This window comes from Lagopus leucura, unplaced genomic scaffold (assembly GCF_019238085.1).
Source record: "Lagopus leucura isolate 7727_CA_CO unplaced genomic scaffold, USGS_WTPT01 Super-Scaffold_100004, whole genome shotgun sequence".
NCBI classification, from domain to species: Eukaryota; Metazoa; Chordata; class Aves; order Galliformes; family Phasianidae; genus Lagopus; species Lagopus leucura.
The window spans coordinates 28345517-28368471 of record NW_024962264.1 but is presented as its reverse complement, the minus strand read 5'-3'; positions in this window follow the sequence as shown (position 1 = coordinate 28368471).

The window sequence follows — 22955 nt, the reverse complement described above, 5'->3', positions numbered from 1 at the left end:
AGCTCCTAACCATATCAATCAGCTGTGTTGCAGGATTTAAACCAAGCACAAAACAAAATCATGTATATAAGCAAAGTGAGTGAGGGAAAATAAAAATTTAAGAGGCAAAAAAATCAAAATGCCAACTTAAGTTTTCACTCAGTTCCACTTTAAAGCTAGTTTAACAGTATGGGGATGGAGAGTACAAAGAAATGTTAGCAGATCTTCAGTCTAATAAACAAAAAAATTGGAAAGATTAGCCTGGAAAAATAACATTACACCAAGGAGACCTAAGCGATGAACAGAACTTGACTAGCAGCAAGTGTACAACCTGACTCCCCATCCAATTCCCTGATGTTTTTTTTCCTCTTTTTTCAGTTGCCGTTTTCCTTAACTCAGCAATTGGGACTAGGAATCTCTATTTCCTTGCAGACTTCAGACTCTACTAAAATAAAACTATTATGTTCATATTAATGAGAAACTGTTTTAACTCACTGTAACCAGTGCGCTGGGGCCATGGCTGTATCTGCCATCACCTACACTGAATTAGGTAAGAACTTAAAAGCTGAGAAAGTAGAAGTACAGTTTTGTCAATGTAATCAGGAAGCTGCAATGAAAACAAGGAAAGCATCAATTATGCAGAGTAAATTAGTAATTATTTATGTTGCATTATTGAAAGAGACACAGCAGATCACAGAGATTTCCAGAATCAGGCAGACTGTTACTCAGCTGAATACAAGAAGAGCAAAGTCCCAGCAGCTTCTGCAGATAGTGAATGATTTTAAAACTCTGGGAAAATTTTAGAATCAATGGCAAAGAAAAACACTCCTGCAGTTGGTTTATATTGATTTTTTTTTCACTTGAAAGAACAGCAGCATGAAGAGGTGAAAACTGAAACAATACATTGAAAAAGACAATAAACATCACTCTGAACTGCCTGCATGTAGCTGACAAGTTAGCTAGGGGCATTTCAACAGCTAAGACCAGAGCACAGGATTGTCTAAGATCAGAACTACCTGAAAAATCCTATTATGATTCTACATCATAAATACAAATGAGATTATTTCCTTCAAAGAAATTTACCACAAAGAAATGTGGCTTCATTTGAAATAAAATCTTGTCTCTTCCCAAGAGTAAAAAATTTATCTGTAGTAGCAAGGTACACATTGCAGTTTGCCACTGTAAGAAATCAACATTCACCTTACCTTTGGTTATCTATTTAACTAAGAAAATGCCCTTCTCCAAAAGAGGTGATTATGCCAGCTGAAGAGGACCACAACTTCTAAGTGAGCCAGGGGAGGTTCAGCAGTCCTACTCTAGAAGCCTGTAACTCTGTGCTGTGGTTTTTCATGAGATGGATTCCTCTTTACAGCTTTTTTGGTATCTATAGGGCGTTTCTTCCAAAAGTCTTTGGAGATTTGTTACTCCTCAAATATATTTGTCTAAAACCACAGTGCTCAATTTTCAGAAGTTCCTAGGAAGGGACCTACTGAATGTTCTTGTGAGGTAACCCAAGATCTCTGGATCATGTAGCACCATTTTGATCTATTCCTTCACTCATAGTCGCTTACAAGGCCTTTCTGTGCCAGGAAGCCACTAAAGCCATTGCAATATCCAATAGAGATCTGAGTTGCCTAAATTTCAATTTCCAAGGGCTGATTTTCCTGCTAGACAACAACATTCCCTCTTCTTCGTTTGACAGAAGCCTGTTAGCTTTCTTTTTTTTTTTTTTCATTGCACTCTTACTTGCACATCTAACGTTAAACAACTTGCAAAGTTTGGTGTTTCATGTTGCTCAGAACAGCAAAGATTACTAGGCAGCTTATCTTTTTCTGCAGCTTGTGGCATCTTCTGTTGCCTGGAGCATGTAGGTATTTTTGAATCAGATAGGATCCACAGGGATCCCAGGTTTTGGTAGTTTTTGTATGTTTTACTATTTTCTTTCAGGGGTCCACTGCTGTTGACTAGGCAAGAAGATATATGGACCCTTTTAAATCAAATGTGTAAAGGCACCATGCTTAAGGGTGAAATTCATATGCAAAAGGCCTAAAAAGTCCACAATGTGAGCAGATTCTGTTGCTGTGTGTCTTCTCTAACATCTGCAAACTTTTTTAATGTGTTCAGGAAATAGATGTGAATAACTGTATTGCACATAAAATGACATTACAGTCTCCTCCTGCCTTTGACACTGTGGTAAGCTTAGCAGAATTCAATTAAAGTTTATAGTGCACTTTACCAGGAGGGCAATTTTGATGTAATCATAAACAAAATCAGATAGGAAGGTTGTCATAATGGCATCAAAACAATCAGAGACAGAATAGCCAAAGGAGAATTTCTGCTGTGCATTTCAAGTCTAAAACACATTTCAGGTTATCCTTGAAGGCCTCTGCTTTAATCTGTTAGTCAGATAAAGCCAGCCACCTTAGCAGGAGGAACAATTCAATCCAGTTTAGGGTGCTTTCTCAAACCGAGACAGAGTTTCACTTTATCTTTACCCTATAGGTTCTCTAAATGAGCATCCAAATTTGGATTCTAAAGATTTTAAGTACAAATTAGAACTCAAGAATTCACTACCTCTTTGGTTAAATCTCATTAAAAATCTCAGGCTGCTCTTTGTCACCATTCCCACCTGGTCTCCTTCAGAGTCACTGCCAGAGGTGACACAGAGGAGTGAAGCATCTATTCTGATTTTTCTGGGGACTTCTGTAAATCCAAGGATAGCAATATTACAGCCACATACAAATGATATGCACCATTAAACACTAAAAGCTACAACATCGTGATCATTTATGGATTATTTCTAAAAACAAGGAGTCAGAGTTTATGTTGTTTTTCCCCAAAACACAAGGGCAAAACACAGATGAATGATTTTAAAGAATGTCAGTTCTGAGTGATGTTGGATCCTCTAATAACAATGCTTCACCACACAAACAATGCCTGGGATTGAGGGCTCATGGATAAAACACTGACTGGCATGGTGAGATATGTAGGAGTTGCACACCTACAGAAAAATATCAGGAGTGGTCACCCATGGGATTTTTACCCATACTTGGAGTTGATTTCAGCTTTCCAATGTGACAAATACCCTGGCTATCCAATTTAGTGTGAACAGCCTCTCTAAACTGTCTACCATGGGCTCATGCCCCAGTCTATCCTACTGTTGGCAATGAAAGCTCTTGGCCAGTTTATCTAAATATTATTTCAGCATAGCAGAATTTGGACTTCTCTACAAGCCTTTAAACAATTCTATTTACTGATGAGGGAAAAGAGAAGATTGAAATAATATTTCTTGCCTTCAATTTCTGAGGCAGTAAAAACTTAGAAATATCAGAGAAAATACGACGTCCATCATCAGAACATAAGAGTAATGCACTGGGTCAGGTACCATCTGAACCATTATCCTCTCACTGACAGTTACCAAAAGCAGAAGCCTAGGGAAAGGGGTAAGAACTGATTCATTATATTTGGTATTTTCACCCCCCAAAGAACATCCTAAAGACACTGGAGAATTGTTTACTCTCTCCATGAACATTACCCACTGCTTCACAGAAACCATGACATTTTAAGCTCACACAATGGCTTCTTACAGACTTTTACAGTGTAATAAAACCTTACATGATGACTACTTTTGTTTCTCTGGAACCTGACCCGCAGCTCTGGTATTGAAGGAACGATGATCCCTGCTGTATTACTCAGTGCTGTTAACCACCTCTGTTATACCCCACCAAGGCTGTCTTCTTCCCAAAGAAGAGGCATGAAAGCCACTCCACACATCTGTTGGGTTGCTACTATTCTGTGAATCTTTTCCAGGCTCCATGAAATCTTTGAAGGCACCAGAACTGCATAAAGTTTTCAAGATGCAAGCAGTTCACAGCCTCATACAGGATTGTGATGATGTATTTTATATTCTCTTCTATTTCAGTTTTAAGATTCCCAATACGCACAGGGCATAATGGCCAGTCCAGAATCCATCCATGTATAAATGTGGGATTGTTTTCCCTTCTCCATGCATCACTTAACATTTATCTATACTTAATTTGATTTGCTCATCTCTTGCCAAGCTACTGAGTCCCATAAGGTCCTTCCATAATTTTTCAGTCAGCCTTCATCTTCTGTTATGAGAAATGTTTGCTGATAGTACTAATGCACATCCCTAATAGCAATTTGTGCCTTTTCCAGCTCATTTATGAATACATTGAGAATGAATATATGAATATGAATGAATACCAGCAGTGATCCCAGCAAAACCCTTTGGAAGCCCACTGTAGATTTTTATACTACTGTGAAAACAGATTACAGAGTCCTAATGTCTCTTTCGTACCTTTTAGGAGTGCTCTTTGCACTGCCAATTAAATAGTTATATATTCAAGTTCATACACAGTAAACGCCCTGTTTTCTTTAAAGGTTTCAGGCTTGAAATCTTGTTGAAAGGCCTACAAAAATGTCATTTCTTCACATTTCTTAAGCAGCTTTTTTAGCAAGAGGCAGAATCATTTCTAATAGTTATGCGCACAAGTAACTACAAATTTCACCTTGTGCAATTTGAGTTGTTTTGGGGTAGTTTGTCTAAACAAATCATTCTTAGCTCTCCCTAAAAAAAAATGTTCTAACTCATCAGCAGGAACCTTACTTAGCCCTTGCTTAAAGGGTTTTGAAAAAAGAAATCAAATCCAGAGTCACACATAGACATCACAGTGCGCACCCACATATTAGAATAAAGAGAAACAAAAGCAGGCCAAGACCACCTGCAGATTCTGCAAGGACCTGTCTTTTGTCCCCTATGTACAAAACTGTTCTTTGCCTACTGCACTGTACTTCAAGATATTTTAAAATAATATAGCGTTTCATTAAGCATTGCATAATAAAATAAAAATATCAGCTAAATATAAACATCTATTTTAAGGGTATTAAAACATTGCTTTTCATTTATTATCATGTTCCAGTAAAGCAGAAGTGGACACTGGTCAAGACACAAGATATCAGTAAGCAATCTGACTGTCCTCTTCCCATATTAGATGCTCCAGCAATAGAGTTGGAGACTTTATTCACAGTTTAGGAGTTAAGAGTCATGATGACTGATCTCCTCCTGTTGCCTAGGAGTTGCACACAGATAACACAGAAAGCATGCATTTTCTGGATCTCAAATGTCTCACAAGACATCCATTGCTACATGAAGCTAGAACAGCTCGGTACAGTGCTGCTATCATCTCACTCTATCACAGAGCATTGAGAGGGAAGCCAGAAAAGGGCACTGAGTGACAAAATTCCCCATCTAACTTCTGTCCAAGGCCCACGTCTCAAACTGTTTGCTTGCAGTCTACACAGCTAGACTGCATTTCTGGCTGTGCCAATCCCATCCCACTTGGAATGACTCAGAGGCATCATCTTGGGTATGCAGTTTCAGCCAGTTGAGTATAACTTACAAGTACTCAAAACCTTATATTTCACAAAACATCTTGACTTTTCATTCAGAAACTTTGACCATAAAATCAAAAAGAAATGCAAGTAATTTATATAAAGTTATGTTTTAGATGGGTATGCTAAACTGCAATTCCATAACTGAAATCTGAAGAAATACCAGTTCATAAATTCTCCTGCACTTGCTTACTCTAAGGAAACTGGGTTCAATTGTCCTCTCACTGACACTACTCTGAAGTGTCAAGCAACTCTATTAAAGTCAATGAAGCTATACTTAAATACATCCTCTGGGAGCAAATTAGATCTGCAATTTTCATACCATGCAAATTTCCAATCTATTTCAACACAATTAATTGTATTTTTGACATCTGCAGATGATTTCTTTAACCCCAAACTCCTATCTCTGCAGTGGCTATTACTACACTCTTATAAACACATTTCAGGCACCTGTACCTCATTACTGTGGGAGACCAGATATCATAGGCTCCTGTGGAACCTAAGTTCCTGAAACTTATAACTCTTGCAACCTTTTAGTGAAGAAAATGTGCTTCAAGACCATGGAAAACAGCAGTCTCTTAAAGTTCATCTCCAACTCATCACTGGCAGTTTTTTAATACTTTAAAAGGAAAACCAGAAAATTGCAAGTCAAGCCTCAAAACTCTAATGAACAGGAAATATTTGGATATTTATAGCTGGCTATTCCCATTTAGCAGGCAGTATTAATTCACTTTTTATGACACAAATCTCTTTTTTTTTTTTTTTTTTTCTGGGAAGGAAAAGAGAAAGTTAATCCTGGCATTAATATTATCAGATACTGGGGAAGGGAACAGTCATAATAACTGCATCTCTGAAGACGGAAATAATATTCAACATAGCCATGCAAATCCACAGAGCAAATTAAAGTCTGCTGACTACCTTCAGCACAGCGAGGGTCTATACTTAGTTGCTGTTACGTGCTTATATTGCACAATTTGCAATCTTGGTAAAGAAAGCTTCATTGTGATTAGTAAAAAACACTCTTTAAATAGTCTGAATTATCTGGCGCTATTGAATGCACCATTCCCTTGAAAAACATTCACGAGGAAACCACAAAGAACCATCAGAATATTCTTTTTCTTTTTCCTTTAAAAGAAATAATTCCACTGTCATTCCTTCTTTTTTTCCCCATTACATAGCTAATATTCACATTAATGCTTTAGGGGGGAAAAAAAAAAGGAAACTGAAAAATCAGTCTCAGAGCATCTCCACACATCTTTCCACTCACATCCTCAGCCACTAGCAGCAACAGCAAAATGCGTGAGATTAGTTCTTATCACCAGCCCTGCAGGGTTGTCATATGAGGGGCTTCTGAAGATATCTCTTCTGGCTCTTTCACTGGCAGATGCTGGAGGTGGCAACAAGCAAGAAAAAAAAAAAAAAAGCAAACAAAACAAAACAAAAACAACAACAACAAAAACCCAAAGTCTTATTCACCAAACAGCAATAATTAAATACTAAGTGGCAGTGCCTACCATCACTTGCAACACCTAGCAGCAAAGCTAAGACTAGAGCAGGACAATGGCTTGCTTTCCAGTTCCTAGTTGCTATCCACAAGACCTCCAGAAAGTGATGAAAGACTAAGCAATGACTAGTCTATAAATCATTTTTGGCTCTGTCTATCTGCCCTCTCAGCTTTCCTCTCCTGTGCTGCCTTCTCCCAGTTTTCCCTTACTGTGCAACTCACACTTTTAGCATCATCCCATAGACCTTCTCCAGACCTGCGATCATGTAAGCTCAGCAGGAACCTGGAGTTGCCCCTGCTGAAGGTAAAATGACCCTGATTTCTGCTGCAAGGAGCAAATCAAAGCTGCTTCATCTAACGCTTAACGTTAGCCTAACTTCTTATAGCTGCCCCAGTCCTTTGCCATTTGGGCCTATCTGTAGGTTTAGGATTGCTGTTCTGGGCTAGGCAGGTGAGAGAAGCTGAGATTCAGGTTGTGCACTTTCCACTTCACTCTTGAATCAGACAGAAAAGTCTGAGGTTTCATTTCAACATCAGTGAACTCTTGAGAGTTAGATGCTACAATGGACAAGTAAATGGAATTGTTCAGTTTGAATTAAACAAGTCCCAAATGATCAAATGAGAATATTGGTGCTGGATACTTCTGTTAAGAAGGGAGATCTTAGAGGAGGGTAGAAGTATGACAGAAGTCTCACTCAATGGCATTTGTCTTATCCACTAGGAAATATCAATTTACTAAGCATCCACTTTGAATTCAGCAGAGAATTCGTAGTAAAGGAAGGCCAGCTTCCAAGAGGGAGCTAGGCACGGGAACAAGATTAAGCCTCATTCGGGAAAGTCCAACAGAAATCTTCTTGTACTAACAGATCAAAAGTCAGCCTTCCTGAGGTATTAGAATACCAAGATCAGTTCTAGTATAAATATCTCTCTCCTATAATCCCTCCAGAGGTAGTTTTCTCAGCATCAGGATAAACTTCCAGTTCCTATTATTACTTTGCTTTTTTTTTTTTCTTTTTTCTTCCTTTTTCCTTTTCTTTTCTGAGCAGCACACTCAAGTTATAAAGTAACTCTGGCTCCTAATCAGAGACAAAAAATCAGCAACATGAGACAATTATATTTCACTTTCTGAACACACATTTCCTTCAGCATTACCAGCACTGAAAAATCAAGACTGAAAGTTATCATAAGTAAATAAGTAAATACAGAGAAAATTTCTCAGTCTATGCCAAAGTATTTTTTACATTTTCCATAATGTAAAAACATATGGGCATCTCTTACACCACTCTGGAAAGTTTAAATGAATGGAGGAGTTTGAAACATCTTAAATTTATTTCATTTAATCTCATCTCCTGTATAATCATTTCTGCAATGACTCCAAAATCTCCCTGGCATTCAGATAGTGTTCAAAAGGGCAAAAAGTGTTTTAAGACATCACTCCTTGAAAATCAATTGAAAACAGGGAACAAATGTCTTGCTTCAGCTTGGACAGTTGTTCAGAAATGTTCTTGGCCAGGACTCTACTTACAGAGTTATAATTCAACAGTTCCCAAGAACTAGCATAAGAAGCTGATGAAGTTAGATTGATCAGACTCGCATCCTCATGTCTCATTCTCAGCTATTACTTGGCCATGAAGCCTGGTCTGGGGTAACTGCTCTCCTTCAATCAAGCAGTCCAGGCTTGCAAGATGATCTTAAAGATCAAATTCTCTGGACTCATGAGCCAGAAGATGCTAGCTCTGTACTTTCTCTTCTCATTCAGTTTCTGGCAAACCTTACACTATCTCAGGTAGTTCAAGATAAGCAGACTACATATGCAGAATTCAGCTCCTAAATATGAAGTCTCAAGACCTAATGGATCACTCTGAGGCAGTAGAGATGCTGGGGACAGGAGGAAGGCAAATACAACAAACATGAGTGACAGCAGAGACGTGGTGGCATACAGGTGGGCACAAACTGAAAAATACCTGCAGCCACTCAGGACTAGACAGATGTTAATATTTTGTGTGTTAGATTAAAAACAAAAACAAACCATCAGAAAGCATCTGAAAGAATTTAACAATTTGAGGTAATAGCTAAACTACTAAAAAATCACATGCATACATAGTCAATTCATTAAAATAAGCCATTACAGCCAAGCACTTCCTAATCAGATAATTAGCAGCCTCTAATGAAATTAAGTTTATACAGCCAGCTAGCATAATTAAAAGACATCACTGAAACAGAACCATTATCAAAGGATAAGGGTCTCTTGTCTGATTTTTATTTTTCTTTAGAAAGCTCTAAGCAAAATACTACGTCCAAAGGGAACATGCAGATTCCATTTAAATGCTAGATCCATTTCCTTTGTTGATAAAAGGTTATTCTCAAAGAGCAAGATGAAAAAAAAAAAAAAAATCCATCTAAATGATGAGGAATATTTTAAAATATTAATATAATCATGTTATATACTCTACTAAGTTATATGCTCTACAATTTTGTCATGGCTGTTGACTGAATTTTCCATCTCACCATTCCAAAAGCTGGCACCTTCTTACAGGTCCCACATCAAGGAAAGGCTCACAGTGCTAAGTTGCAGCTCATGAAAACTTAGGACTTCCTTGGGCCACCAGGCCTGCAAACACAGGAGATGCACCTAGCTAAACAGCATACAACATAAGCCTGATAGTCAGTGAAAAGAACTGACTAGCAAGCATCTCCCCACAGAAACAGCATGATGATAAAGAATGCAGTTTCTGCCACTTGTGTTTGTTGGATACTTCTTTAGTTGATATCTAGGCTAGCAAGTAGCTGCCACTGAGTTCCACAAGAAGCAGGCAACTCTGCAGAATGCCTTTGGGCTGATGAAGGTTTCATGTCCTGCAGTTTTCTACTTATGGCTGTTACATAATCACTATTTCCACTCTAGTGGATCCTTTGCAAACAGAAACGCTGGATTTCTACTGCTCAATGCATATTAACTGCAACTGGATTCAGGAGTAACAATTGCCACTGTTTTAACAGTTTCTTCTGGATTATATTTCTCTTTTTCTGGACTGGGAGAGCACATTTATTTTCAGGCTTTGCTGCAACTGCTTCTCTCATAATTTGTTTCCTAGTGCATCAGGACAATTCACTCTCTGACTGAGCAAATGAATAGAAAAACTTTTTTTTTTTTTTTTTTAAATGGAAGCCATGACATTTAGATTACAATAGATGCCACATTTGGAGGGAGTGAAGGTTAACTGACTTTCACAATTCGCTTTGACACAGGACTCAGAGACTGAATTAGGGCACCTGGATGGAAGCATCTATGATACAGAGGAAAAACTGTAAATTTGGACAAGTATCTTTGCACTGTGATAAATAAGCATGGTTGTCTTCTTGTCTATTTTTGAAAAACAGTAATACAATTTTTACTCTATTGAAATATGGCAGATTATTTACATTCACCTAGAATTGAATCAGGCCCAGCTGCCACCTGTGATAGTGCAATTTAATGCTGTGGATGTTAAAGGAAATAAAAGGGACCTCAATAAATACGCAGTGCACAGAAGGCGCCAGAAAAGCTATGAATTCTCACCAAGAGAAGGAGAATCTGAAGGAAAAGAAAAAAAGAAAAAGAAAAGGCACCACTCTAACAAATTTTCAGCTCACACAGCAGTGGCAACTAGGTTAAGCAAGCCCAAAAGATCTGGGTCTGGACTGGTGGACAGGGTCACATTTCAGGACTCTTGTCAGCAGAGCAGCCAAAGCACTTAAAAAAACCCAGAAAAGTAATTGCATAGCAATCACAACAATAGATAGGACAAAAGCTGAAATGACTTGAGCACTTAAACTTACACAAAAATGGTACGTAATGGCACCTAGTAGTCTTTAGATTGTTTTTAATGTAGGATCTTTAAAGCTCTAAAGGATTTAAAGAGAAAGATGTACCATCCAAATTCTGACACATACAAAAAGCCCTGTTCCAAGGTTGCTCTCCTAGTTGACTAAATTAAGCATCTTTTCTTCCTTTCAAAGTAAATATCTAGCTAGATATGGGAAATCTCAACATCATCACAGCAATCCCATCTTATTCCACATGAAGATGATTTAAGCACTACTGAACTTTGTTGTGTAATATAGCAGTCTTATGAATGGAGGATAGAATAGTACGATGATGTACAGCGAGCACCCAAATCTTTGTCCAAATCATGTTTCCTCTGATACAAAAGTGATGGCAAACCAAAAATACAGATCCACTGACAGCTTATGAGTGACACAGGATAGCATGTGTGCTCCCATCACTTCCTGTATATCTGAGTGGAGAGTGCAGAGAAAGGAGTGACTTATCTTGCAAAAGCTGACATCTTCCTTTGTGGATCTAACAACAGATTCACAGATGCAGTGGCTTTCTGGCTGTGCTTAGGTGGGTCTTGTACACTTAAGAGAAAAATGGAGCTGACAATCACAAAAAGGCTTGCGTTGGAAGGGATCTTAAAGATCACCTGATTCAAAACCTCCTTCTACAGAGAGAGTTGTAATCAGTAAATCATGTACTAAATCAGGCTTCCCAGAGTCTTGAACACATGCAGTGATCGGCCATCCACAACTCCTCTGGGCAACCTGTACCAGTGCCTCACCATTCTCTGAGTAAAACATTTCTTCCTAACACCTAGCCCAAATCTCCCGTCTTAGTCTGAAGCCGTTCCCCCTTATCCTGTCACTATTAGACCATGCAAAATGTCTATTATCCCCCTGTTTATAAGCTCCCTGGAAGGCCACAGTGAGGTCTCCACAGTCTCTTCTCCAGGTTGAACAAGCTCAGCTCTCTCAGCCTGTCTTCGTAGAGAAGATACTCCAGCCCTCTGATCATCTTTGCAGCCATCCTCAGGACTTGCTCCAACAGCCCTATGTCTTTCTTATACTGGGGTCCCCAGGCCTGGGTGCAGTACTCCAGGTGGAGCCTCATGAGGTTTTAACAGATGGGAACAATCACCTCTCTGTCCCTGCTGGTCAGCCCTCTTTTGATGCAGTCCAGGACACAGATGGGCTTCTGGGATGTAAGAGCATTGGCTAGCATTAAGCCTTTCATCCACCAGAACCCCCAAGTCCTTCTCTGCAGGGCTATTTTCAATGAGTTTTCCTTCCAGTACATATACATATCTGGGATTTTTCCAACCCAAGTGCAACATCTTGCATTTGGCCTTTTAGAAGCTCATTAGATTCTTGTGGGACTGTATCTCGAGGTTATCCAGGTCCCTCTGGATGGTGTCACTTCCTGTATTGTATCAACTGCACTAGTCAGCTTAGTATCATTGGCAAACTTGCTGAGAGTACACTCAATCCCACAGCCTATGTCATTGGAAAAAATGTTGGACCCTTGGGAAACACCACTCCTGACTGGCCTCCACCTAGTCATAGAGCAGCTGATCATAACCTCCTCTGGCACTGATCATCCAACTAATTCTTTATTCACCAAATAATTCCTCTGATGTAACTACTGGCTCTGAAGGAACTGGCTGTGCTAGTTAGTGATCCATACTCTGTATTATTTCTCTAATCATAGAGATTTTTTCTAAACATTTTTACTTGAAACCATTAAATCTTGAAAGAAGAAGCATAAGTGATCTGTTCAAGTGAGTAATAGAGATCTTATATGCCCCCACCATTATCTCCCACATTATTGAAGATCAGATACACATCCTATTGAAAATATCCAGTCTCAATTGAAAAATTATATAAAAAGACTGCAGGAAAAAGAAACCAGCTAAGCAGGAGAAGAGAGAAGGCCTCTGTCACATTTCCTCTTGCCCACAAATGGAACACACTGATTCTTGAAGTGCTTCCCCTCTTTTGTCTTTCTTTCCATTGGCCTCCTCAGGACAAAACCACAAGCAACAAGAGGGTGGAGCAGCCTCCCTTTCATTATCTGTTAGCATGCTGATTTTCTGAACCATTATTTTCTTTACAGTTTTCTCATTTTGAAGCCTAGTTCACACAATAATAGTGTTTTACATTTTTCCATACTGCTGGAGCACTGGCATTTTCTACTGCTTTCTAATTACCTCTTTCAGCTAAGCAGCATTCTCTTGTCTTAAACAAATAACCTCCTACTGAATAAAGAGTTCTTTGAAGTCCAGTTCTGACTTTTCCCAAAGTGTTTCATAAAATCATGGAATATACAGCAACTAATGCTGTTAGCAGAGTTGTTCTCCATCTGGTTAAATTTGTAAGTAATAGACTGTAAATTTAGGACATAAATGAGTGTAAGTTGGCCCTCTACATACCTCACTTTTTTTTTTTGTCTTTATCTAACAAAATGTCTGACAAGGGATTTTTGGCTCATCACATTGCAAAGTTTGAAAGAGCAGCAGAATTTTTGCGTGAGAAATTCTAAGCAATGTTTCAAACGTATATTACACCAACACCTTTCTTTGTCTTGGTAAGCCTGCATGAAGACACTCAGTGCAAATCATTCCCTGAGCTCCACTAAGAACTTCAAAATGTTGTCTGCAGCACAGACTTCCTCATGTTTGTAAATACACATTTGTTAGGCTTTGTTTTACTCTGTACTTCAGAGAGAGCGTGCCCATGCACCTGCCAAATAAAGACCACTGCTCTCTCTCATACAAACATAGAGAATAAAATGTACTTTGTTTCATCCAAAAGGAATCCCTTCCCATTAAATTGGGGATTCTGAGGTTCTCAAGCAAAATGAGAAAAATGTTTTCTTTTATTTCTCTCACAGGAGTGTCTGACTCACAGTTCATAGAAAATGAGATTCAGGACAAAAACAAGTAAACGCTCTAAGATTAGAGAGAAGCCGTGGCTAACAGAAGAACAGAGTCCAGGTTTCCATTTTCAGCTCAGACTAGTCCCAGCAATGAGTTAAATCTGATTTCTAAACACTTTCCACACTTCCTTTACTGCAGAGTGGAGAATGTGCTGCATTATAAACAAACTTTCACTGCAAGCCCAGGGACCCTGCAGGCAACCCTGTTAATAACAACTAGTCTGTGAACTACGCAGCCTGGTTTCCTGCAGTGTGCTCCCATACAGATTCTCCAGTGCCTAATTAAAGTAGCTGTGCTCCGGCTGCCCTCTTTTCCACTGTGGAGGCATCAATTTGGATGTCATCCTACTCGATCCCATCATGAGTTCTCAGGTATGGTTTAGGAACTTTTTATTTTACAATCCCTGCCCTTCAGCCTACTTTTGTTCTGAGCAGCAAGTAAATACAAATGCTGCTAAGGGAGCAGAGAGGCAAGCAGTCATACTAGCCAAATGAGCCCCTTCCTTCCCCTTCCCTGATTCCTCCCTGGATATGGTAAAATCTTGAGTTAACTAAAGGCTGGAACTGATAGGTAACAAGGAAATGTTACCATTGGCTTGGGAGAAGCATGGCTCACTCTTTACAAAAGGGTACAGGCTTGCATCTTATTTGTCACCTGAAGTTTCATGCGCAAAACAGTAACAGGTGTCAACTCAAGGCATTTTCAAAGTATCTGACAATTGCAACAATCTGCTTCTCCCATAAATGTTGTTCCTGTAAGGTGTGCAATTCTCAAAGAAGAGCTCCAAAAAACTTCAAGGTGATTTCTCAAGTTCTTCCATATCTTTTATCTGTGCCCTTCTGCCCTGAGCCTAAAATGTTTATCTCTAGCTATCTGAATAATCAGAGAAGTGAAGCCTACTGCATGTGCTCAGCTTGGAAGCTTACTTCAGTGCAGATAAAAAAAATACTAATGCAAGCCTGAGAATAGGTTCCTCTGGATGTTTTTGGGTTAGTGTTATTAATTTATAACTTAGGGTCTCAACTTAATGAATTGCTGTGGTGTAGTTAGAAGAGCATTTTGTGACAGTTAAAACTTCATATCCAGACATATTCATCTCCTGTCAATAAATATAAACTGCTATGTCATTTTGAACAGTGCCAGGAAATAAACAGGAGATGATCAAATTGACTTGCTTTGCTCTTTTCCCCCTGCAGCTGCAAGTCGTATCCATTCAAAAAGTAAACAAGAGTAGGAATTGGTTTGATTGAATTACCTGTGATTGGAAAGATGTGCCTTTAACCTTAGGGCTCAATGTTGCCCAGCTGCTTTAATTGCAGCCAATGGAAAAAATCCCTTTGATCTTAATGAGAACTAGCACAACACTGATGCTGCCCAAACCTTGTCCTAGACATTTTAATATAGTGATTGCAAATCATCTGCGATTTGCAAATTCAATACCAATACTGCTCTATGTAATGCAGACTTTCATGACACTCGTTTACAATATGAAATACAAAGTACCAGAACTATATTTACAGTCCAGGAGTTTCTGTTAACCTCTTGAAGCAAGATGACAGAAAATCATTATTTAGAAATCACACAGCAATTTGACATGGGTAGGAGGGGGCACACTGTCTGCCTAATGATCTCAAACAGCATGAACAAGACTAGATGAATACGAATTGTTAGCTTATTATTCACACAGCCTTTTTCAAAGTGCCACAGAACTCTACCAAGTACATGAAGAGCATTGACTACAACACAAGAAAAGGGGAAAATAATGAGTTTTAGGAAGAAATACATTTTGTTTGCAGAAAACTATCCTGCTGCCTGCAGAGAGCACCAATGACTACTGTTTTACATGCATGCAGCATGCAATCCTGATCTAAAACATAACTCACTAAAACTTTGCTATCTTCCTCTTCTAACACCTTACTCCGTAACACATCAGAACATTTTTAAAATTACCTGTACACTGAATTGCACAGCCCATCAGGAAGTCAGATTGCAAAAAAAAAAAAAACAAAAAACATGTCCAGCTGTCCAGTGGTCTATTAAAACTCTTTTTTCTGCATAATACAGTTCCTAAAAATGAAACAGAGACTTCTGAAATCAAAAGGAAAAAGTTAATTACCTGTTCTGGACTAAAGCCTGAAAGTTTATAACGCTTGGTTGCAAGAAAACTGCTTTCAGCTGTCTGCAAGAGTTGTTGAGTTTTGGTGGAGAGTACAAAGAAAAAGTCAGTGTGTGGGCTAAGCTGGCAGGGAAGAATTGCCCCAACTCCATCACATATAGCATAGGACATTCAGCTCATCATACTATGTCTACCTCAAGCCAGATCACTGCAGGCAGCAAGGACAGAAACCATCGTCAGGCCACTTACCCCACACCAGCTGCCATGACAGCTAGTGATTAGGTAGCATAGTTGCCTTTTCATGTTTAACGGCAGGAATGATGAATGCACACCCCCTGTGCAGTATGTCAGAAGGAGCAATGCTAAGACGAAAATCTGATAAGCAATTTAGCAGATGCACTGGTAAAGGAGAGCCTTCCTGTCAGAAAGGGGAGGAACAGAACCAGCAGTACCTCAGTTCTCCTGCAGCAGGCACCTGGCCCTAGGTACAAGCGAGAATCCAAGCAAGAATATAATGAAACTTTAGGCTGCAAAATTTCAAAACCTCTGGTTTTGAAAATATCCAAACTGCCTGTATGGTGAGTTTAAAAAAAAAATATATATATATATATATATTGTTATTGTGTTTCTATTTCTGATAGTCCAGAAATGTAAAAAACTTAAGCCAACTCTTCTGGTTGTTTCAGTTCAGCTTCACAATTAGTGCAGGATCAAATACAACAAGGCAGCTGAGATGTCCCTGAGCCTGCAAGCTGAGCAGACACAGCAAGAGGCTGTCTGGGCTCTGTGAACAAAAGATGCCTCATGCCATGCACCTGGCAGTGCCATATACCTAGTTCCTTCACTTCTGCTGCTTGTGGTTATGACATCACTAATGTGGTCACATTGGCAAAGGAGATGTGACCTGCCCAGTGTAGGGAGGGATATTAACTACTGGTAAAGTTTAGAACATCTAAATAAAGCTGAGCATGTGTTTTGTGCTATGGCCTTAATACAGCTACTTCCTGATCTCTCATAAATAGCCTAAGCATTTTCTCTCTCAGAAATGTATCAAAGACTGTAAAATGAGGTGCTGGAACACTTAACTGCTAGTGCCAAAACAATATCATCACAGTGTATATAAAATTCTCCTGGGGATAGGTAGGGCATAAAAATTCAGCTGGATCATTAGGAGACGATGATTTAACTGAGAAAGCAATTTAAGTCTCCAAGTTGGCAACAGGAAGACATAAACTGAGTTGGAGGAATTATTTAATGACTAGCAGACCAATAAGGGATTTATTTCATGGCAGTGTAAGACAGTCCACATCATAGGAGAACTGCAATTTATTAAATACAAGTTGTTAGGGTTTTTCTTCCCCTGCAGCTAATTCTTGTCATGCCAGTGACACTGGTGTTTTAAAGAAGTCCCAAGACAAACAAACATGAACAAGAGTCAGAGAAGGCCAAGAGCTGATTACTGAGTCTCCCTACCATCAAACAGGGCAGGCAGCTTTTCAGCTTGCGTTCACTGTGCATAATTTTGCGTATATGAGAAGAAACTTCCTTGTACTCCACAGCCTCAGGAGATAAAGGGTACTTGTCTTGGATGCCAGAAGGCTGCATTCAAAGTCACTAGCATGCACCAGATGAAAAATTTTGCCTTGACTTAAGCAGATCAGAGTCCAAAACCTCATTCGTTTGCATGCCAGGACACACCATACAACTTCTCAACACCTCTTTCAGCAAAAATGTACAGCATACATCAGTCAGCTTGTCCCAGAGCTGGCAGGCATCACAGACGGGTAGTCTGTGAGGGTCATGCTTGGCTCCAGGAGACAGGAGGTGTCTCCACTGTTTCTCAGCCAATTCCACTGCACAGACCAAACTGTTGCTGTTGCAAAGCACCATGGGGAAATCTGAAGGACATCCAGGCTAAACCTAGGCTTTTCTTAAAAAGCTGCAGAAATAAAATTGTTAGCAAGCTCCCACTGCTTTTCAAGGAGAGCTAAAGTCCAAATGTCACTACAAGTCTTTGAAAAAGCAAATGGATAGGGATTCAACAATAGACAGAAGAAACAGTTTATTGCACAAGATGTACATACATCTAAGATGAGCAAGAGATGAGAACATTTTTAGCTCCTTTCTATCTCCTCTTTGGCCCAGAGGAGTGAAGTAAAGAAGACAAACACAGCTGCAGGAGTTTGTGGGCAGTGAGGCAGAAGAGAACTTCCTCACTGCCCACATCAAAGCATGAAAGTAGTATGCCACAAGGACTGTGTTCAGTCAAGCCCTAAATATCAACCTGGCTGCAGAAAATAGCATGGAAGCCCTATGTTTGGGATATCACTGAAGCTCTACAGTGATTTCTTACCACCAGAGATGCTGTTAGTCTTTTGCGTGGCCGTTCATGATCCAGGTCAATTGCTAAATGTAGTTTCCTGCTTTACAGCAGTGAGAGACTCACTAAGACAGTTGGAAATCACTGAGCAGTGTCAGTGGCAAACTTAAAAAATAGTAAGCATTTGTGAACTGAGTCTATTTGGAGATGGTTTGAATTTCAGAATCAACTTCTCAGTGAGGTGACAAAGTAAAATGGGAAAATGGTACTCTGGGAAGAAACCTGAGACTCAGGATTTGTCAGACTGCCATGAGTCAGAGCGCAGTCGCTTGTGAGCTACATTTTTCTCTGCTCTGTTTGGGGAGGGTTCTTGGAAAGAAATTGCAAAGTTTCCAAAAAAAAAAAAAAAAAAAAAATTAAGGAAAAAACCCCACAATCAATTCATTCTTTAAAACATACTTGATACATATTCTTTCAGCCACATAAACATTTAATAAATTCTGCAAAACCTATATTTTTGCTATCTTGAGGCTAGCAGAAATATTTAGTCTTGGTAAATAAATCATGTTTTAGACCTCTTAGAGACCCCATCTCTGTTGAAATGGGGAACGTGAGCACTACAAAGACCAAAAACACTTGGAAGTATATGCAACATACATTTCATGATGAAGATATTGCCTGCAGGAAGCTTGTGACAAATACAAACCATGGAAGATTGGAGATGAGCATCTCTATTGTTCATGAACAGTATGGAGTTGACAAGTCTAAGTGGAAAGACTTATTTTTGATGTGGTCCTTTACGTTAAATGTTTGTGGCTTTGAGTTTGCTCAGCACAGGTTTTTTGTGCAGTTACACTTCAGATTTGTAAGCCTAAAACATTTCATCGTTTACCACCATATAGTTTTCGTTTCTACTGACTGAGATTCTGCTTACCTCCACTCAAACACAGATGAGCTGAAGTGAGAAAAACTGACAGATATTTGTTTTTCCAATAATAGTTAAGATATGTGCCTACCTGAAGAAAACATCCTTCTGGAATGGGTATCCAGGGTGCTTACAGCCTCAAGGTGGGCACACAGCTATCTAGTTCATCAGAGATGCATTCTAATGTGGAACTTTCCTGTTTCCTGCAATTAAAATTATTATTAATTGAAATATGTTCCATAAAAAGTACTGAAAAGTGTATTTTAATACTTAAAAATATAAATTACAATATATATATATTTTTAATATACTTAAAGGAGTACAAAAAAAAAAGTAGTGTAGGAAAAACATTCTGTGAAAAAAAATCAGAGAACATCACTTCTATTTATATTCATTCAACGTATTTCAAAGTGAAAGAACTGTTCTGCAAGTTTTCTTTCAAATCTTTGGTATAATTTTGCTTTCTGAGGTTGAAAGATGTCTTATACTTCACAGTTAAGACAATAATATTTGGAAAAATTATTTACTTTCTTGTTTTAAAATCTAAGAATAATATTTATGAACATAAACATCAGTTTTCAAGTACATACAACAAAATTAAAACTCAATCTTCCACTGGAGAACATATCTAAGAAACAAAATGCGCTACTTCTACCCAGTATTATTTAATCTGTATTTCAAAAATGAAATTGTTACTGTTCCCCAAGTAAGGCATGCATTACTATTTATTATCATGCCAAGTATGTATCAAGTCAGTATCCCAAAACTGCCAATAAGGGGCAGGTCATATTGTTGCAGACTGTTAAAACACAGAATTGTTCATGATTCAAGTAAATAATATATGATGACTTTTTTTTCTTCCCTTGAATGCAAGGTCCACAAGTCTCTTAGGTATATATAACCAAGAGGAAAAATCAAATTAACACAGTAATCAACTGGAGTAAAAAACTCTCTACTCAGCAGTCGTTCCTTATGTATCTGGGCTACTATTTTACATTGCAATTTCTTCCTAAAACATTAAATGGGAGTACATTCCCTTTCGAAGATGTAAAGGCAACATCTTCAAAATAACATGAAATCTCACAACTGAAGGACATGCCCAGTTATTGAGATTGCATTTGGAGATCTTGGGCACTAGTGAAAACAAGTAACATTTTGTCTCTCCTTGCATGGTCTGGCTCGAGAACCAGAGAGCCAAGAGTGAGAGAAAGAACTGTGTTTGTTTTTTTGTTGTTGTTGTTTGGCTTTGTTGTTTAGTGTCTTTTTTAAAATTTATAACAAAGACAAATGCTTTAACGTGGTCTGGATTTTCATAAGTATATACCCACAGTTATGGTGCTGCTTTGTAGAAAATTAGTATGTCTTTACTACCTCTTTTTGTCTAAAGCTCTCTAGTGAGAGCATGTGACTGACAGGACAGGTTTGTGGTACAAGGAGGAGCTCACTAGCTCATATGGTCCAATGGTCTGGTGCAGTCCCTCCCACTCCAGCTAACTTAGGAAAACAGGGCCAGGACAGAAAGGCTTTTGCTCTATGCTATACTGTGTACTATACAATACGGGACAACTTGTGATTAGCTTTCATCATTCTCCCTCAGTGTTTGCCATACAAGTTTAAATTATTTTTTTGAGAGAATGGGAGTGTGGGGAAGAGGTAGGGGGATTAACTAGTGTTCTCATTTTCTTTTGATACAGAAAAATTGAGCATGAAAATTAAAACATTATTAGTATAGTCAATTCCTTCAGTGCAGCTATTACAGCTATCTAATATTTGCAGTTCTGATAACAAATTGATTGCTTTTGCTGGAAGGAAAGATCCAGCGTTATTGGAGTGAGGTTGCTGTTGCTGATGATACAGGTTGATGTAGCGTAACTGCTGATTTTTAGTAAGAGATGGAAAAATGGGTGTGGAGCTTTCCATGAGATTGAATGAAGAATGCATGTGCAGATACAGTTTCACTGCCACGGTGTTTATAAACCCCAGGATGAATGAGTGTCTCATTGCACTAGAGTTGTGCTAACAGAGTGAAAGAGAGCTTCAAAATCTGAAAGGCATTTGGAGAATGTGGAAGAAAGAGGCATGGAGATGCAGACGCTGGTATCACAGAGTGTTGGGCCAGAAAGAAACCAGTAAGCATCACTGCCCTACAGGAAAGGAGCACTGCTCTATAGTGCCTGTATCTTGTGATGGCCAGGAGCTGATTCCACCTTTGTCAACCAAAAAAGTCAATGAAACCTCAGTATGACTCATTAACCGTTTTGTGTACCTATGGTTATATTATAAAGAATATAGTATTCAGAAGGACAGCAGACTCGTTTCCTTCATCAGTCAGTGGAACATACTCTACTACTGACTCATGTTTTTTACCTAAGTTTTTATCCAGAACAATCCCTTTTCAAATAAGATAACAAAAAATGCCAGTATCCTCGATATCCATGAAACAAAAAGTTAAGCCCCGTATATGAGTTAATAGAAAAACAGAATAGGAAGTATTCCATCAGGGAAGATTAGTTGGATTATGCAGTTGATTGCTGGGGGACAAAACTATTTTGTGCTAGAACATTCATTCTGTCCTGGTTTCCGGAACTGCATACAGGGAAACATTTCTGCAGATTTCTACAGGATTGAATCTACAGCTCTGAGTAGAAGGTCTGAGTAGAAGACTCCCAGAAAACAGTTGCTGGAGAAGACAGAAAAAGTTTAATAATCTAACTTCACAACATTCTATTCTGGAGCAAATCGTTAAAAATATAAGGGTTAGGCCCTTGAAACAACAGAGCTTACAGCAACACACAGATGGTAGGATATGTGGAATCTCACCCGGAACTACACACTAAAGTAAAATGAACTGCTCAAATGGCACCCAGTCCAGGAGGTGCATTCATCAGTTCAGTTGTCACTGCCATTGCAACTGAAGCTGTCCTGTTACAGACTCCCACTGTAGTCCTAGTCAGCACAAGGATGTGTCTGATTAGGCTAATCATCCCTAATAAACCAGGAGGATATAAGGAAGAGCATCACTAAGTTATTTCTCTTTGAGCACTCTTAGGAGACAAAAAGCGCATTGATGACACTTCTGAAGTCTATTCCAACACCAGGTAATTTTTTAAAAGGGATTTACACCCATTGTTGGACATTGTTTCTCATAAATATTCTGGATTGATTTTGAAATGCAAGAGAAAACTTGTCCCAGAAGTCAGTTTAGAGGTTGACCAGAAATCCATAAATCAGACCAGAAATTCTGAAAACACCAGATTGCCTCAACGACGACAGAAAATTGTTACTATTCTAACAAAACAGACAACTATAAGGCAGAAATTTCGGGTGCCTAGAAGGAAATATATTGCACTTCTTGCGATACTTCAGAAAGAACTACTTTTCAGATCTGTCAAAAACTAATTCTACTGGAGGTTGAATTGTCTCACAAAATGCAGTATTTTCAAGTTTATACACTTGATGGGAATGAGCAAATGATAGGAAATTTCAAGCAAGAACAAGGGGATAAAAACTTCGTTTCAATATATAGAAATTCTGAGCATCTTCAAATGCAGAACCGAAAGCATGTCCTTGACACGGATACACCAGTCATGCAAGCAGCAAACAGTCTATGATTATCTTGTGAAGAAAATCTGAAAACATCATCCCTCCACAGTTTCCTGAAGCCTACAGGTTACTTACTAACAAACTTTAATCAGAACAGTTCTTAGATCAAAACAAACTTAGATCACAACTGCTATTTCAGCTACTTAGGAAAATACAACTATATCATTCTTTTGCAAGATTGGGTACTTATTGGTGCACAAAGGACTCATAGTAAACGAATATTGTTTTGTTGGAGTCATGCAGGTGAAAATGCTAGGAGATGCTAGCAAACGCCAGGTTTCTATCTGTCAGACTTCAACACACCAGCTGAAGATCCAGCGTCCTCACATCCCACCACT